General features: G+C 43.4%; 1 pseudogene; it reads left to right on the top strand.

The window, feature by feature from the left end:
• Positions 1–1,562: 1,562 nt before the first annotated feature.
• Positions 1,563–3,470, top strand: LOC142017931 (uncharacterized; annotated as a pseudogene).
• The last annotated feature ends 12,413 nt before the right edge of the window (positions 3,471–15,883 follow it).

The raw sequence follows: 15,883 nt of genomic DNA on the forward strand, positions 1-15,883 counted from the left end.
TGCTGCCCAGCGTCGAAGTTGAATGTTGACGTTGCCAGCCCTGGAGGACGTGTAGACGTTATTCATCGAAATAAGTCGCTACATCGAAATAAGCTATTTCGATGTAGCGTGCACGTGTAGATGTAGCCTTAGTGTTATAGTTCTTGTACAGTATAACCTCAATACTGTTATAATGCTCCATTTAACTGCAAAGCTCAAAACACTGCCTTTTAAAGACATGAATGAAATAATGCAGGCATTGAGTGCCTTAAAATACAAGTGTGTCTCGTTACTGGAAATGTTTAAGAATTTAGGCTTGAAAAGTTGCCTGTATTGGCCTGCAGACACTCTCAAAACAGTATTTTGGAACTCATTAAGAATTTAGTCTTGATAGTCACTTTGCAATGGAGGCAAAGGGGCTATGTTTCAAGGACATGAAGATACCATTGTATTGTGAAAAGTCTCAAACTCAGCAGGAGCCTATGGACTTCAAGATGATCCATAGCAAAGATACACTGGTGCCTGTCGAAAAGCGGGGGAATAGTGAAAAGCAGATAGGTGGGATTATTAAACAGATAAGTATTGCTGGCAAGAAAATGGAAATTGCCTTCTGATAAAAAATGATATGGAATGTTAATAATCAATGGGACATATAATCAGGAGTATAAAATTCATCGGAATGAAAAAATAGGTTGTACTAGTGTGGGAATGGCACTATAAAGCTGCATCAAAAGAGGCATGCAAATTAGCGGGATTGGTAATGCAAATGAGGCGTGGATTTAAATATACTTCATTTACATATTTCTGTGTCATCTGGCTTCCAGAAGAGCCATTTCCAGAAGCCAAAGCAGTTGTGTGGACAGGGTTCCTTTGAAAGGAAGCCCTCCTTTCAAAAGCACTCTGCTTATTGAAACAAAATAGGAAGAAAGGTGCTTTTGAAAGCAAGGGGGGATTCTTTTCAAAGGAACCCCTTCCACATGGCTGCTTTGGCTTCCATAAATGGCTCTTCCAGAAGCCAGATCACACAAGAATATGCAAATGAGGCACAAGATATTTAAATTTGTGCCTCATTTGCATTTCTGAACTTGCTCATTTGCATGCCCCTGCCAAAAGGGAAGGGCCATGTGCATGCAGCTCAAGTATAGAATTAAATATAGTAAAAATCCTCAATAGATCAAAGTGGATCATAGAATGTCTATGGATAGAAAATTCATGCTTGAATAATTAGAATATAGAAATAGGAATATACTGTTCACCCATTGACCAGGATGGTAATGGTGATTGTGAAATGCCCAGAGAGATTACAGAAGCTATAACAATTAAAAACTCTACAATAGTAGATTTCAATTAGCTCCATATTAATCGTGTAGCAACTCCGCCTTTGCTGGTCCTAAGCCTGGATGAAAAAGGAGGAAGGTTGGGCATCAGACTAGCAACTCAATCCCATAAAACCTACCAATTGCTACAGAAACAACAAGTGGAACCAAACAAAAATTAACTTGGTACGAAGGTATCGACTCTTTTTTTATGATGGTGCTGGATGAAAGCCGAAAGCTGAAAGCTGAAAGGAAGTTCAGTACCCGATGCACAGCTCAATTTTAAGTGCCAAAACCACAACAAAAATTGGAACATGGAATGTAAGGACCTTATACCAATGTGGAAAGCTAGTGCAATTATTCCATGAATTTGACAGTTATCAAATGGACATCTTAGGCACTAGCAAGATGAGATGGACAGGAAGTAATAGGCTAGTTAGTGATGGGAAAACCATTCTTTATTCAGGGAACGATAGTCATCATATACACGGCGTAGGCCTGATATTAAGGAAGGAAGTGTCACGGGCATTGGTTGGATGGAAGCCAGTGAACGTATTATCACAGCGAGATTCAAGTCAAGGCATGCAAAAACTACAACCATCCAAGTGTATGCACCAACCGAGGATGCTGACGAAGCTGAAAAAGACGCGTTTTACAATCTGTTACAAGACGCCATCAGTGATGTTCTCAATCATGACATCCAGTTACTCACAGGTGATATGAACATGCGAATAGATAACAGAAGACAGGGATGGGAACATGGGATTGGCCCATACGGCTCGTCAATGCAAACAAGCGACAATGGAGAGCACTTACTACTATCCTGTAGCATGAACAACTTGTGCATTGGAAATACCTATTTCGCACACAAGAATATCCATAAGAAAACATGGTGGTCGGCTGATGGTATCACTAACAATGAAATAGACTATTTCTACATCAGCAAACGATGGCGATCAGCTCTACTAGATGTGAGAGTATACCGTGGAGCTGATGTTGGGTCAGACCACCATCTTTTGATGGCATTGCTCCGTCTTCACCTTAAAAGAAAACAAGAACGGCAAACAGCTCGGCCTTATGCAGTTGAAAAGTTAAGAGACCAAGCCATAGCTGAACAGTACAAACTTAAACTTAGAAACCAATTTCAACAAATGCAACGTGAAACTTCACTCAAAGACCAGTGGATGCAGTTCAAAACAGCAGTGACTGAGATCGCAGAAGAGATGATTGGTCGAAGGAGAGGCACACAAAAAGAATGCTGGATACAGGACAGGACCTGACAGTTGATTGATGAACGTAAGGTTGAGAAGAGGCAAAGAGATCAGGCAAAGTTGCCAGGTGAGAAAGCGGAAGCTGTGGCGAAGTACCAGTTGCTGGATCGTAGAGTCAAGAAAAGCTGTCGCGCTGACAAGAAAGAATGGATAGAACGTAAAGGTGCTGAAGCACAAGAGGCAGCAAAGAAATGAGACACCAAGACACTATATCATATTGTCCGGACGTTAACAGGAGCAAGAAGCAATAGCAACACTCGCATCAAAGACAAGAATGGGAAGATCTTACTCAGTAAAGAAGAGCAAGATGCACGCTGGGTAGAACACTTCAAAGAAACACTGAACCAACCGAACTCAACCTACAACTTCAGTAACTTCAAATCTCCCTGACAAGCTGAAAGTAGACCTAGACATGATCACGACTGAGGAAACACATAGAGCAACAAAGGCGCTAAAGAACAAGACTGCTGGCCTAGACCAAATTGCAGCTGAACTATTGAAGTATGGTGGAAACTCCATGGTGCAGGAACTGACAGGGCTGTTGAATGAATGTTGGACAATAGAGTGCGTCCCAGGCAAGTGGAGGAAGGGAATGATTGTCAAGTTATCAAAGAAGGGGAATGTCACTGATTGTTACCTCTCCAATTGTATCACACTCCTTTCGGTCCCTGGTAAGGTCTTCTGCATCGTCCTACTCAGAAGGTTGCAGAGCATGGTAGATAAAACACTGCGTGAAGAGCAAGCCGGATTTCGCTGTGGACGATTGTCTAGTGAACAGATCTTCACATTGTGCAACATCATCGAACAGCGTATCGAGTTCCAACGGCTGCTGTTAATTAACTACAATGACTTTAAAAAGGCGTTTGACAGTGTTCATAGAGAACCATTATGGATCATAGTGTGAACATATGGCATCCCACAAAACTACATCAACATCTTCTGAAATCTTTATCTAAACTCTAGTTGCTGTGAGGACCGATAATGGGATGACAGATTTCTTCAAACATCGACTCCGGAGTGCATCAAGGGTGCATCCTGTCTCCATTCTTGTTCCTTCTGGCAGTGGACTTCATCATGAGAAAGGTGATGAGCAACACACATCTAGGTATCTCATGGAAAGATCAGCATCGACTCACAGATCTGGACTTTGCAGATGATATTGCACTGCTAGCAAAAACGAGCGAATGCTTGCAAGGCATGACGACAAATTTGGAAGCAGAAGCTGGCAAAATTGGGCTGAGGATAAATAGTGATAAAACAAAGTTGATGTGGGTTGGGAACACTCAGACAAACACACCACTCGTGGTCAGATGCCAACCCATAGAAGAAGTACAGCGGTTCCCCTATCTTGGCAGCACTCTAATGATGGAGGTGTCGAGGCAGATGTTAACTGCAGAATCGGTAAGGCGTCAGCAGTGTTCCAAAGACTGCGCCCAATTTGGTCTGCACCAACAATGGACTCTGCAACAAAAGTTCGACTGTATAAACACCATCATCATGCCAGTTGCCATTTACGCTAGCAAAATGTGGAAAATAACATCAAGAGTAGCACGCAAGCTCAATGTATTCCACCAGCATTGCTTACGAAAGATCCTGGGTGTCACCTACTGTGATCGCGTTACCAATGAGGAGATACTACAAAGATGTGGGTCACGGGCACTGCAGGGTATCGTGACAGAGCGCAGAGTGCGGTTTGCTAGACACATTCTGCGTCTGCCAGATCAACTGCACCCAAAGACTGCAATGAGATAGATACTGGCAGAGGGAAGAAGGAAGAGAGGCAGGCCACTCAAGACCTGGCGCACCACACTTAAGGAAGACTTATTAAACGTTGGTATATCATGGGAGGAGGAGGAATTATTTGCAGCCGACCGAAATCTCTGGTGAGCACTTGTTGCCCAATGTGCCCAGATGCACAGGCGGACCTAAGTCTAAGTAACTGTGTAGCTATCATCTCACAACAAGATGAAGAGAAAAACTTCTCGGCACTATAAATGACTGCTTTGTGGAGCAGCTAGTTCTGGAATTTGTGAGCAAGACAATTCTTGGTTTAGAACTAAGTGGAGCACAGGATCTGGTCTAAGAGATGAGTATAACTGAATCACTCAGTATTAGTAACCATAATATAATTGAAGTGGACATTCTTGTGGGAGGGAAAGCACCAAACAAGCCCCCTACAGTAGCATTTAACTTCAGAAAGGGAAGCTACAGAAAAATGAGGAGGTGAAACAGAAATTTTAAAAAGGTACATTTACAAAAGGGAAACGCGTGTAAGCTGCACAGAAATTTAAAAACCACCATAATAGAGCCTCAAACTGAAAAAAACATATGGGGACCAAAAAGTAATAGCATGGCTAAACAAGAAAGTAAAAGAAGAAGTGAGAAAGAACACCACATCTTTAAACAATTGGAAGATAAATCTAAGGAAAATAGCAAGGACCAAAGAATCTGGCAAGTCAAGCGAGAAGAATAATTCGGAGACCAAAAAAGAATCTGAAGAATAACTAGCCCAAAACTGATAAAGTAACAGCAATTTTTTTAAAAAATTACATTAGAAGCAGGATACCTGCCAAACAATCAGTGGGACCATTAGATGATCAAGGCTCTAAAGCAGCACTCAGTGGCCGTTTCTACACAGGCCACTCTCTTTGAAAGTGGCATGGCAATACATGGCCCGAAATATGCTAATGAGGCATGGATGCAAGTTCTCCGTGCCTCATTAGCAGACAGTCACGTGATTTGGAGTCTGGAAGACATTTCTTCCGGACTCCAAAATGCCATTTAGAAGCGCAGCCCTCGGGGGTCTTCCGGAAGTAAGTCCTTCTTCCAGAGGCCCCCTTCTTCCCAAAAATTTTCAGGAAGAAGGGGCCTCTGGAAGGACTTCCTACCAGAAGAGCCCCTGGGGCTGCGCTTCTACACGGCATTTTGGAGTCCGGAAGAAATGTCTTCTGGACTCCAAATCACGTGACTATATGCTAATGAGGCATGGGGAATTTGCATATTTTGGGCCATGTATTACCAGGCCACTTTCGAGAGACTTGAGAGTCATTTTAGGTAACATATCTAGGGAACTGTTCCAGATTGAGGTATCAACAGGAGATGGTTTTGGAACAAAGTGATTAAAATTAAAGAGTGATAAGTCACCAGGACCAGACAGTATTCACTCAAGCATTTTGAAGGAACTCAAAAATTAAATGGCAGATCTAAGCATGGTATGTAACCCACCACTTGAATCTGCTTCTGAACCAGATGACTGAAGGCTAGTTAACATGACACCAGTTTTTAAAAAAAGGCTCCAGAGGCAATCCCAACAATTATAGGCCAGCAAACCTAATTTCATTACCAAGCAAACTGGTCAACACTACAGGCTGATCCTCTCTAGTTTTGTACCCTTGGGACCTGACTAGTGCTGAACCATAGAATTTGTTGAACCACAGGAAGTCAGTATTGTCTTGCAGCATTACCAATACTTCCACTGCTACTGGGCTCTTGGAAGACATGTAGGGGTAAATTACAGCTGAATAACAGCACAGAACACAGACAACCAGGATTGGTGGTGGGAAATAAACTTTATGGAACTACAGGAAACTTGGCCACACTCACGGTAAGTGGACATCCAGCTAACCAAAAATCAAGCCAGACGAGAATGCCAGACTAGAGACGTTCAACCTGTATAGTAAAGAAGAGATTTAAATCGCTCTGAGAGATGAACACACTATGTTGGGGGCAGAGTCAACATAGCTTTTGTAAAGGGAAAACATGTCTCACTAATTCATTAGAATTCTTCGAAAGGTCAGACATATGGACAAAGTATACTTGGCCTCATCCAATTCCACTCTTGGCCATGCCCCTTCTGGGAGCATGAAGCCAGGCCTCTCTCATATCTTGTCCTGAGACTTGCAACAGCTGTCAGCACCTGCTGCTTACAATCCTTTGGGGGAGCTTGTCAAAAGCTTTCTGAAAGTCATTCAGCCCTCAGTACTGCCCAGACTGCAGCACTGCTCCCCACACTTCCTTACAGCCATGGGCAGTGCTGCTGTGGCATTTCAAAGGGGCCCAGGGGAAATTGCCTCCTTTGTCCCCCTGCTGCCCGAGGGCCTGGTCTCAAGGAAAAGCAAGCCACCATGGGATAAAAGGGAAGGTCCTGTCATGGATCAGTAAATGGTTACAAGTCAGTATACAAAGGATAGGATTTAATAGTCAATTTTTGGAATGGAGGCAGCTAAATAATGGTGTTTGCCATGGATCTGTACTGAGAGGAGTGCTGTTCAAAGCATTCAGAAATGTTCTGGAAAATGGGGGTAAAGTGAGGTGGCAAAAGTTGCAGATGAAGTAATTACTCAAGACAGTTAAGTCTAAGCAGACTCAAGGTAGTGAAGTTCAGAGAATTACAAAGGGATTTCACAGAACCAGATGACTAGGCAACAAAATGGCAGATGAAATTCAACATTCTTAAATACAAAGAAATACACACATTGGAACACAGGAACCCAGCTATCCATAGCAAAAAATGGGGTCTAAATTAGCTGTTACCACTCAAGAAAGATCTTGGAGTCAACATGGACAGTTCTCTGAAAACATCTGCTCACTCTATTCAGCAGCAGTGAAAAAAAGCTAACAGAATATTAGGAACCATTAGGAAAGTGATAGATAAGGCAGTAAATATCAAATGTATATTCCAAACACCTTGAATTTATACACACAGGGTGTGTCTACACTAGACTCAGAACATCTATACACATTGTTTTGTTGACAGAAAGTGTTGACAAAAAACGCTGTGTAGATGCTCCAGGGACCCTTTTGTTGACAGAGCAGATCAAAAGATTGATCTGCTTTTATATTTAGATAGGATTTGTGACAGAAGTTTTGTCAGAACATCCCTTCCAACACTAACTTTTAGAGATAGATGCTTCTAGTGTAGACATAGCCACCCCACCCCCCATACCTACCGTGGTATACATGGTCTTCCCAATACCTTGAATACTGTTTGCAGATGTGGTTGCCCCACCCTGAAAAGATATTACAATAGGAAAAGGTACAGAGAAAGGAATCTAAAATGCTTAAGAGTATAGAGCAGCTTCCATGTGAGGAGATATTAAAAAGACAAGACTGTTCACCTTAGAAAAGACATGACAAGGGGGATATGATAGACAGTCATGCTCACCTATCTGTCAAAGCTGAAGGAGAGCATCATGTATTCCTCACATAACAGAGGAGCCAGGTGTCACTCAATGACATAGCAAGCAAAAGGATGTACTTCTTTACACCACACACAATCAACCTCAGAACTCTTTGCCAGGAGATGTATTGAAGACCAAAAGTATAAGAGGGTTAAAAAAAATTAAGTTAATGGAGGACAAGCCCATCAATGCCTATTAGCCAAGATATCCAGACTTGTAACCCCAAGGGCAGGTGTCCCTGGACTCTGTCTGCCAATAGCTGAGAGTGTATGACAGAGGAGAGATCACTTTTACATGTTCTGTTCACTCACTCTGAAGCACCTGGCGTTGGCCAGTCGGAAGACAGAATAATGGGCTAGATGGGCTTCCGCTCTGAGCCAGCATGGCTGTTCTTATGTTTTCATCTCAAATCAGGATGAAATGATGAACTTCATGGTTTTTACCTGAGAAGGGGTTTCCAGAAAAATTCCTTTTCTGAAGAACTGAAAGTGGTTTTCAGATTGCGGTCTGCCTGCAGGCAGAAGGTGAAGTTGCCAAGAGCCTGCAGAATGAACAAGTCTCTGGTAGGCTGCTGGCCAGACAGGGAGGCTGCAGGTGGAGGTTCTGACATACTGTCTATGCCTTCCTCTCCCCAAATCTGGCGTGTCTAGTTCCCTACCTGGAAGGTCCTTGTCATTTTTACTGTTACCTTGCAGATTGAAATTAAAATGGACAAGAACCATTTTATGAAAAGGGTATTTTCCACTGAACAATTATGAAGGAAAGTTCATGACCAATACATCTAGGAAACCTAAAAAGAGCAGGCATTTTTTTTTCCTGACTAACAGACCTATGTTCAGCTGCCCACTCCTGGTGCTTATTCAGAAAATCTGGTTAATTTAAGTTTACCAACTGCTTCCTGGAAACTATAGTATTAAGAGTTTGACTTTACATTGTTAAATTTCTTTTCCATTTCTTTGTGAATATCTCTAATAAGTATTTTAATACTTGGAAGAAGACATCTACAATAAATGGTGCAGATTCATTATACTACTCACTCTAAAACAGAACCAAAAAACCCAAACCAACCCAGAATTCCAAGAGCAAAAGGAATTCCATGATTTACAAATTACTAAACAAGGACTATCTGATCTCACTAGGCCACCTGCATTTGCTCTGCTATTCACTTACAGCAAAAACAAAAACTAAGGTCATTTGACTATAGCCTGAACACGATACAGTGGCTTTATGACAAACCCCCAAAGTACATTGTTTTCAATGGCCTGTATTCAAGCCTCTTACAAATATGTACAGAGGCAGCCTAGTGTTAAGTCTTCATTGCATTCTGCGTAGCCTTTTTCCCCCCCACTGTTTAGATAAGCCCTCTCACTCTCTACTGCATCTTGTTTTTCAACTTTCTTCCCCTCCCGCCAACCACATCTTTTTGCCTGCTATTTTTGTTAAAGGCAACATAAACGTTAAGCAAAACAGGTATTGTTTTGCTGGTACTGAGTAGCCACACAGGTACGATCCGGTTCCAAAGGATGAAAGGTTCCCTTCTCCCCGCGTGGGTTCTGGGGCAAGAGGAGCACGATTAAAAAAGGACCACAAACAACATAAAGAATACCAAATACACCCCGTGGTTAGGCAGCCGCCAGCTCCTTGACAAACACTACACCCTAAGCTATTCCTGCTTCAAGCTAAATTACCTGCGTGTGGGGCATTGTGTTTGGGGGCCGCTAGCCAGAAAGCAGAGCCTACATAACTTCTGCTTTGTTGTTCACTCTGTTTAATTGCCAAACCTCCCACATTGGTGGTGGGGGGTCAAGCTATGCCGATGAATCACACAAGTGGACTGCACATAGCATAAATTTACACCTAAAACTCAGGAGAGCTCAGGGAGTGAAAGTGCGCTTGAGACCTGCCAGCCTGCAGTGCTAAGGGAGGGAAGGCTTTTAGGATCCTCTCTCTATCATGCACACCCACACAAAAACCAAACACAATCATGGGTTGATTTATTAATCTAATTAATTCTAACACCTATGTGCTGTTGCCCACCCTAACACTAACCCTGTGACTTTTGGTGAGTGATTTAATAGTGGCATGCCTTGGTTTCCCCATTTATAAATTAGGTTGATTTTACACAATTTTACACAATTACAAGCTACAATTAATAACGCATGTTTAATGCCTTGAGATCCTTACATGGAAGGCTTTGTGATACAAATGATGGTGATAAATGAGTATGGAGCTTTTCACATTGAGGAGTTCAGTGATCTGTTGCTCTTGGGTCACTGAATGGCTCTTTCATGCTGTTTAAAATGAGACTACCACTACAGACAGGGGGATTAATTAGCAGGGCTACTTTTGGCAGCAATGGGGGAGAGGGTGTTTCCAGAAGGGCACGCTGGTCTGTGAAACCAGCTCATTTTTCTGTGACCGTGTTAGATCACGGTATGATAACCTCCGAATAAGGAGATCCTAGTAAAACAGCAGCAGGCACAGTCAAATAGTTGGTGCAGATTTGAAGCTAACCATGGAGAGTGGTATTCCATTTGCAGTAATTATATTCAATTTATTTTATAGGGTTCAGGAAGTCTGTGTCCCTTCATCCATCCCCTGGCCAATAGCTCCCAAAGAACAGCAAGAGATGATGCTATACTGCTGTCTACCCACACTGCAATGACAGGGTAACACATTTTAATACCAGATTCCTAGTTCAACCATTTTATGAGTGAATTTAACCCAGTGCAGCTCTTGGAAAATGGACAGTTGTGTTGCGAAGAAAATTAGGCAACAACATTCAAAATTAGCAGCTGATATATTAACTATAATTTTATGTCCTGCCATGCCTCGTGTATTACTCTATGGCTATGGTTACACTGACCTGAACCACTGGCAGCAGTATGCAAATAGAGGAATATTTGCATATTTGCTCACTAGCAGACACTGCCACCGGCACAAGAAAAGTCACCATTTGCCATCACCTATGATGCATCTAGATCAATATTTTATAGAAATGTTGGAGGGATACCCCTATGCCTAAGAATTCTATGACAGGTTGAACTTCTCTAGTTGGGCACCCCAGGACTCAGCTGGTGATGAGCTGGAGAATTTGTCGAGCCACAAGATGTCAATGTTGGGAAGTTACCACCACTTCCATTGCTTTCTGGGCTCTTAGAAGACAACTAAGGTTAAATTAGACCTAACAGAACAGAACGCTGACAGCCAGGACTGGTAGCCATAAACAAACTTTATGGGACCACCAGAAACTTGACCACATCCCAGGATAAGGGGGCACCTGGCTAACTAAAATCATGTGGGACTACAGGTGTCACATCTGAGGGTGCTGGACTAGAGAGATTCAACCTGTATAATAGCAACGAAGGGTCCTGTGGCACCTTATAGACTAACACAAAAGTTTTGAGCATGAGCTTATAAACTCTGGCTTATTTATACCTGGCCCTGCAGATTTCCAAGACCAGCATCTGATGAAGTGAGCCTGTGCTAACCAAAGCTCATGCTCAAAACTTTTCTGTTAGTCTATAAGGTGCCACAGGACCCTTTGTTGCTGTTACAGATCCAGACTAACACGGCTACCCCTCCGATACTTGAAACCTGTATAATAGTTACTTACTGTTGAATTTTGCTTATCTGCCTGGCTTGCTACCTTTCATCAGAAACAACTGCTTATCTTAAAGTTGAACACCACCAAAATTATAGGGAGCTTAAGGGCTGATTAGTTACTTGATTTCCATTGGCATCAATGAAAGCTGCAGGTGATCAAAAAACCAAAAAAGCCTCTGGAAAAAAGTCAGACCATGTCTTCATTCTTCTCAAAGTGCAACACATCTTTGCTAGTGTGTATAAGTGTTAAATAAAGACTGATGGAGGGTTACTTTTTCCCCCCCAAAATCAATCACAGCGTAACTTAGCTAAATGATTTAAACAGCATTTTCTTGAGTGAGCCATTGTACTTCTTCAGAAAGCACCATAGACTTGCAGAAAGTTTCTGCAAACTGAGTAAGCTGAAATACCTAAAACTTTTTCCTCCTACATGCCTCAGTGGAGTAGCTTATAATAAAGTGCTAGGATTCAAAAATCATGACAAAAGCATAGACTCCAGCAGGGAGATTTTTAAATTCTAAATAAGGATCACTTCCACAGAGAGCATTTGGTTAAGCACAAATGATGACTATCATGGAGAAATAGTTGCAATGAATCCAAACGCCTACGTTGGCACAGTTAAAATTTTCACCAACAAAAAAATTGTTGTAGTTCTAAAACTCATGGTATGTGTAATTCAGACAATGCAACTCAAAATGGAAAGGAAGCTGGAGTATTTGGGGCATGGACTTATGATCAGTGAGATAGAAAACGTTCCACAAATGCTTGTCACAGTTCAGAGTCTATAGTTCAGAAAGAGCACCCATTTCCTGCACCCGTGCAGAGACATGAGCCTCTCTTTGGGCCAGATTATGACACTGATGTTCTGAACCCATATAATACAAAATAAATATATTTTTAACCAGGATATTTCTACAAAAGAAAGTTATTTGTCTCTTTTCTTACCAGAAAACAAGATATGATTTTTTTATACCATGGATAAGCAAAAAAATCTTTTTCACATTAATAAATGAAAAATCCTATAGAATACTAGACCTGCAAGGAACCTCAAGAGGTCATTGAGTCCAGTCCAGTCACCTGCACTCAAGGCAGGACCAAACACCAATCTGGAACATCCCTGACAATTGTTTACCTATCCTGATCTACAATGGAGATTCCACAACCTTTCTAGGCAATTTATTCTTGTGCTTAACTTCCCTGACAGTGAGCAGTTTTTCCAAATGTCCAGACTATCTGTCCCTTACTGCAATTTCAGCCCATTGTTCTTGACTTATCAGAGTTCAAGGAGAATAACTTATCACTCCTCATAACAGCCTTTTAGGTACTTGAAACCTGCTATATCCCCTCTCAGTCTTCTCTTTTCCAGAAGAAACAAACCCAATTCTTTCCATCATTCCTCCTAGGTCATATTTTCTAGCTCTTTAAGCATTTTTGTTGCTCTTCTCTGGACCATCTAGAAATCTTTCTTGAAATGTGGTTCCCAAAACTGTACACAATACTCCAGTTGAGGCCTCATCAGTGCAGAATAGAGCAGAATTACTTCTCATGTCTTGTTTATGTCACTCCTGTTCATGCATCTCAGAATTCTGTTTGCTTTTTTTGTAACGTCATACTGTTTACTATATTTAGCATGTGGTCCACTATGACCCTAGATCCTTTACTGCTGTACTCCTTCCTAGATAATCACGTCTCGTTTTATAAGTGTGAAACTGGATTTCTCCACTAAGAAAAGAACACTTTGTACTTGCCCTTATTGAACTTTACCCTATTTACCCAAGACTATTTCTCCAGATCATTTTGCATTATAACCGTTTCCTCCAAAGCACTTGCAATCCCTCCCAGCTTGTAACATCCACAAACTTTGTAAGTGCATTCTCTTTGCCATTATCTAAATCATTGATAAAGATAATTGAACAGGACTTGTCCCAAAACTGATCCCTGAGGAAACCCACTTGTTATGCACTTCCACCATGACTGAACCATTGATAAATCTAAGGACGGTCATCCAACAGTTATGCACCCACCACATAGCAGTCCCATCTACGTTGTATTTCCCTAGTTTATTGGTAAGGGCATGCAAAACGGTATTGAATGCTTTTCTTAAAGTCTAGATGTACCATGTGTACCACTTCCTCCTTAACAGGTCTTATTATCCTACCACAAAAAGCTGTCAGGTTGTTTTGAGATGATTTTTCCTTGACAAATCCATGACGACTTATCACCTTGTCTGCCACATAGATTCCTTATTTGTGCCATCATCATTCCTGGCATAGAAGTTGAGCTAACTTGTCTTTCCTGGGTTGTCCTTATTTCCCTTTTATAAAAAGGCACCAGTTCCACTCTTCTGAAATCTCTCCTGTCTTCCATGACTTTTCAGAAATGGTAACTAACCTCCTCAATCACCTCTGACCATTCTAGGATGCTTTTCATCAGGCCCTGGAGACTTGAAGGCATCTAACTTTTCTCAGTTATTTTTAACTTTCTTTTCCCATTTTAATGGGAGTTTAATTGTGTTAGTGAAATACATATTTGATCCAGACTATCTAGTAAGTATATTTTATAACATTTATTCTGATACTTTTTGCTACAAACCAATAATTGTTGGGATGTTTTTGTTACATTGTAAAAATATATTGAAGGTTCCTGAAACTGAAGGAGGGAAGCCAAACACAAAGTTATCCTCCTTAAGATCCACTTGACCATAAGACAGCACACTGTAAACTCAACCACATGAAACATGGCTAGTGCATAAAGTAGAAAGATGTTATGCACGCTAAAATACACAACTGTTTGTATATGTGTGTGTGTATATATATATAGATAGATAGATAGATCAAAAGAACAATGATCACTATAACACTTAAGAGAGTAGGGGGAAAAATGGCATGAAGGTGCTCTACAACTGAGCATGCTGCACTGCAAACAAAAGGTATCAGCCTTCTGACTATTACCAGCCAAGGAGCGGGGTGCTGCATATGATGTCACTCCTAGGATGAGGCTACAGGGCTGCGTCTACACTACAGCTCCACTTCGAAAGGATGGCCTTCCAGAAGGCAACATCCACATAGGCGGATGGGGAGCAAAGTTCTGACCCGCTCTTTCGAATGGCCCCCATCGCACTTTCAGAAGAGTGTGTGCATGTCCCAGGGCACTCTTTTGAAAGTATAGGGGCAGGGTCGCATGGCAAATAAGCCCTTCCTGGGCTGCTGCCCACCATCCCTTTAAAGGGCCCCACATCCCAAGTCTCAGCCTGCACTCACTTGACTAGGCAAGCAGCAGGTGAGTGAGTGCAGGAGCACAACCCAGGACCCTATGGACCCCGAGCAGCTCCCTGCCCCACGCCCCAGTTGAGGCCATGGCTGGAGCACTGGCTTCAATCCTGGCTGCTATGTGCCAGCAACTCTGGGTGGCCACCCTTCTGACCATCCTCAGGGTGTGACAGCCGCACCCGGTCCCCTCACCATCTGTGGAGCTTCACCACAAGCAGCAAGTGGTGGGACCAGAGGCCTGGGGTGATGACCAGTGGCTTTAGAACTGCCGGATGACCAACAGGACTTTCCTGGAGCTCTGCCACTGCATGAGGCTGGTGCTCCTGCTCCACAGAAGGGTAGCTATCACCCTCTGGAAACTGGCCACTGCAGACAGTCACCCATCCATCTACCACCAGTCTGGAGTGGGCAGGGCCACCCTTGGGGCCCTCCTCGATGAGGTAAGCCATGCCCAGGTCACACCTAGATCGTGTGCAGGGGGCACCCCCCACACGGGGCACCATCAGGAACTCGGGGGCAGGCCCTGGCAGAGGCAGGCATGCAGGGAGCAGAGGGCAAGTGCCCCAGGAAAGACTGCCCTGCAAGGGACAGGCAGGCACGCTGCACCTCACCCCACACTCACAAGTGCTTGTCCTGTCTCTCCCCCGCCACCCCGCCCCACGTCATCCAGACCATCAACAGGGTCCTCCTGCAGCAGCTGATCTGCATCAGGGACCTGGATGACACCTTCCAGGTCTTCAAGGACTTGGGCTTCCCAAACTGCTTTGGGGCACTAGACAGCACACACATCACCATCCGGGCCCCAGAGCACAGTGGCAGGGCCTATGCAAATCCAAAGGGCTACCATGCTGTAGTCCTGCAGGTGCTTGTCAACACCCATGGTCACTTTCAGGACATCTGGGTGGGCTGGTCCAGCCACGCTCATGACACCAGGTTGTTCTGGAACTCAGGGCAGGGCTGCTGCATGGCCGAGGGGACCTTCATCCCCTGGCAGGAGCTCCCCAGAGGGGACAAGACAATGCCACCCTGCATTGTAGCAGATGCACCCTACCGCCTGCAAGCCTGGCTGATGAGGCCATACATGGGACACATGCAGCCTAGCCAGAACCTTTTTAAACAGGTGGGTCCCCTGCAGGACTCCCCCCCCCCACATCCTTGGGGGGGTCCCTGGCATGGACAGGGGTCCAGGGTGCGAGCCATGGTACTGAGGAGCAAGGCAGGCTGGCTGGGGCCTCAGATCTGTCAGCATGCTGGAGAGCAGC

This window comes from Carettochelys insculpta, chromosome 9, assembly GCF_033958435.1.
Source record: "Carettochelys insculpta isolate YL-2023 chromosome 9, ASM3395843v1, whole genome shotgun sequence".
NCBI classification, from domain to species: domain Eukaryota; kingdom Metazoa; phylum Chordata; order Testudines; family Carettochelyidae; genus Carettochelys; species Carettochelys insculpta.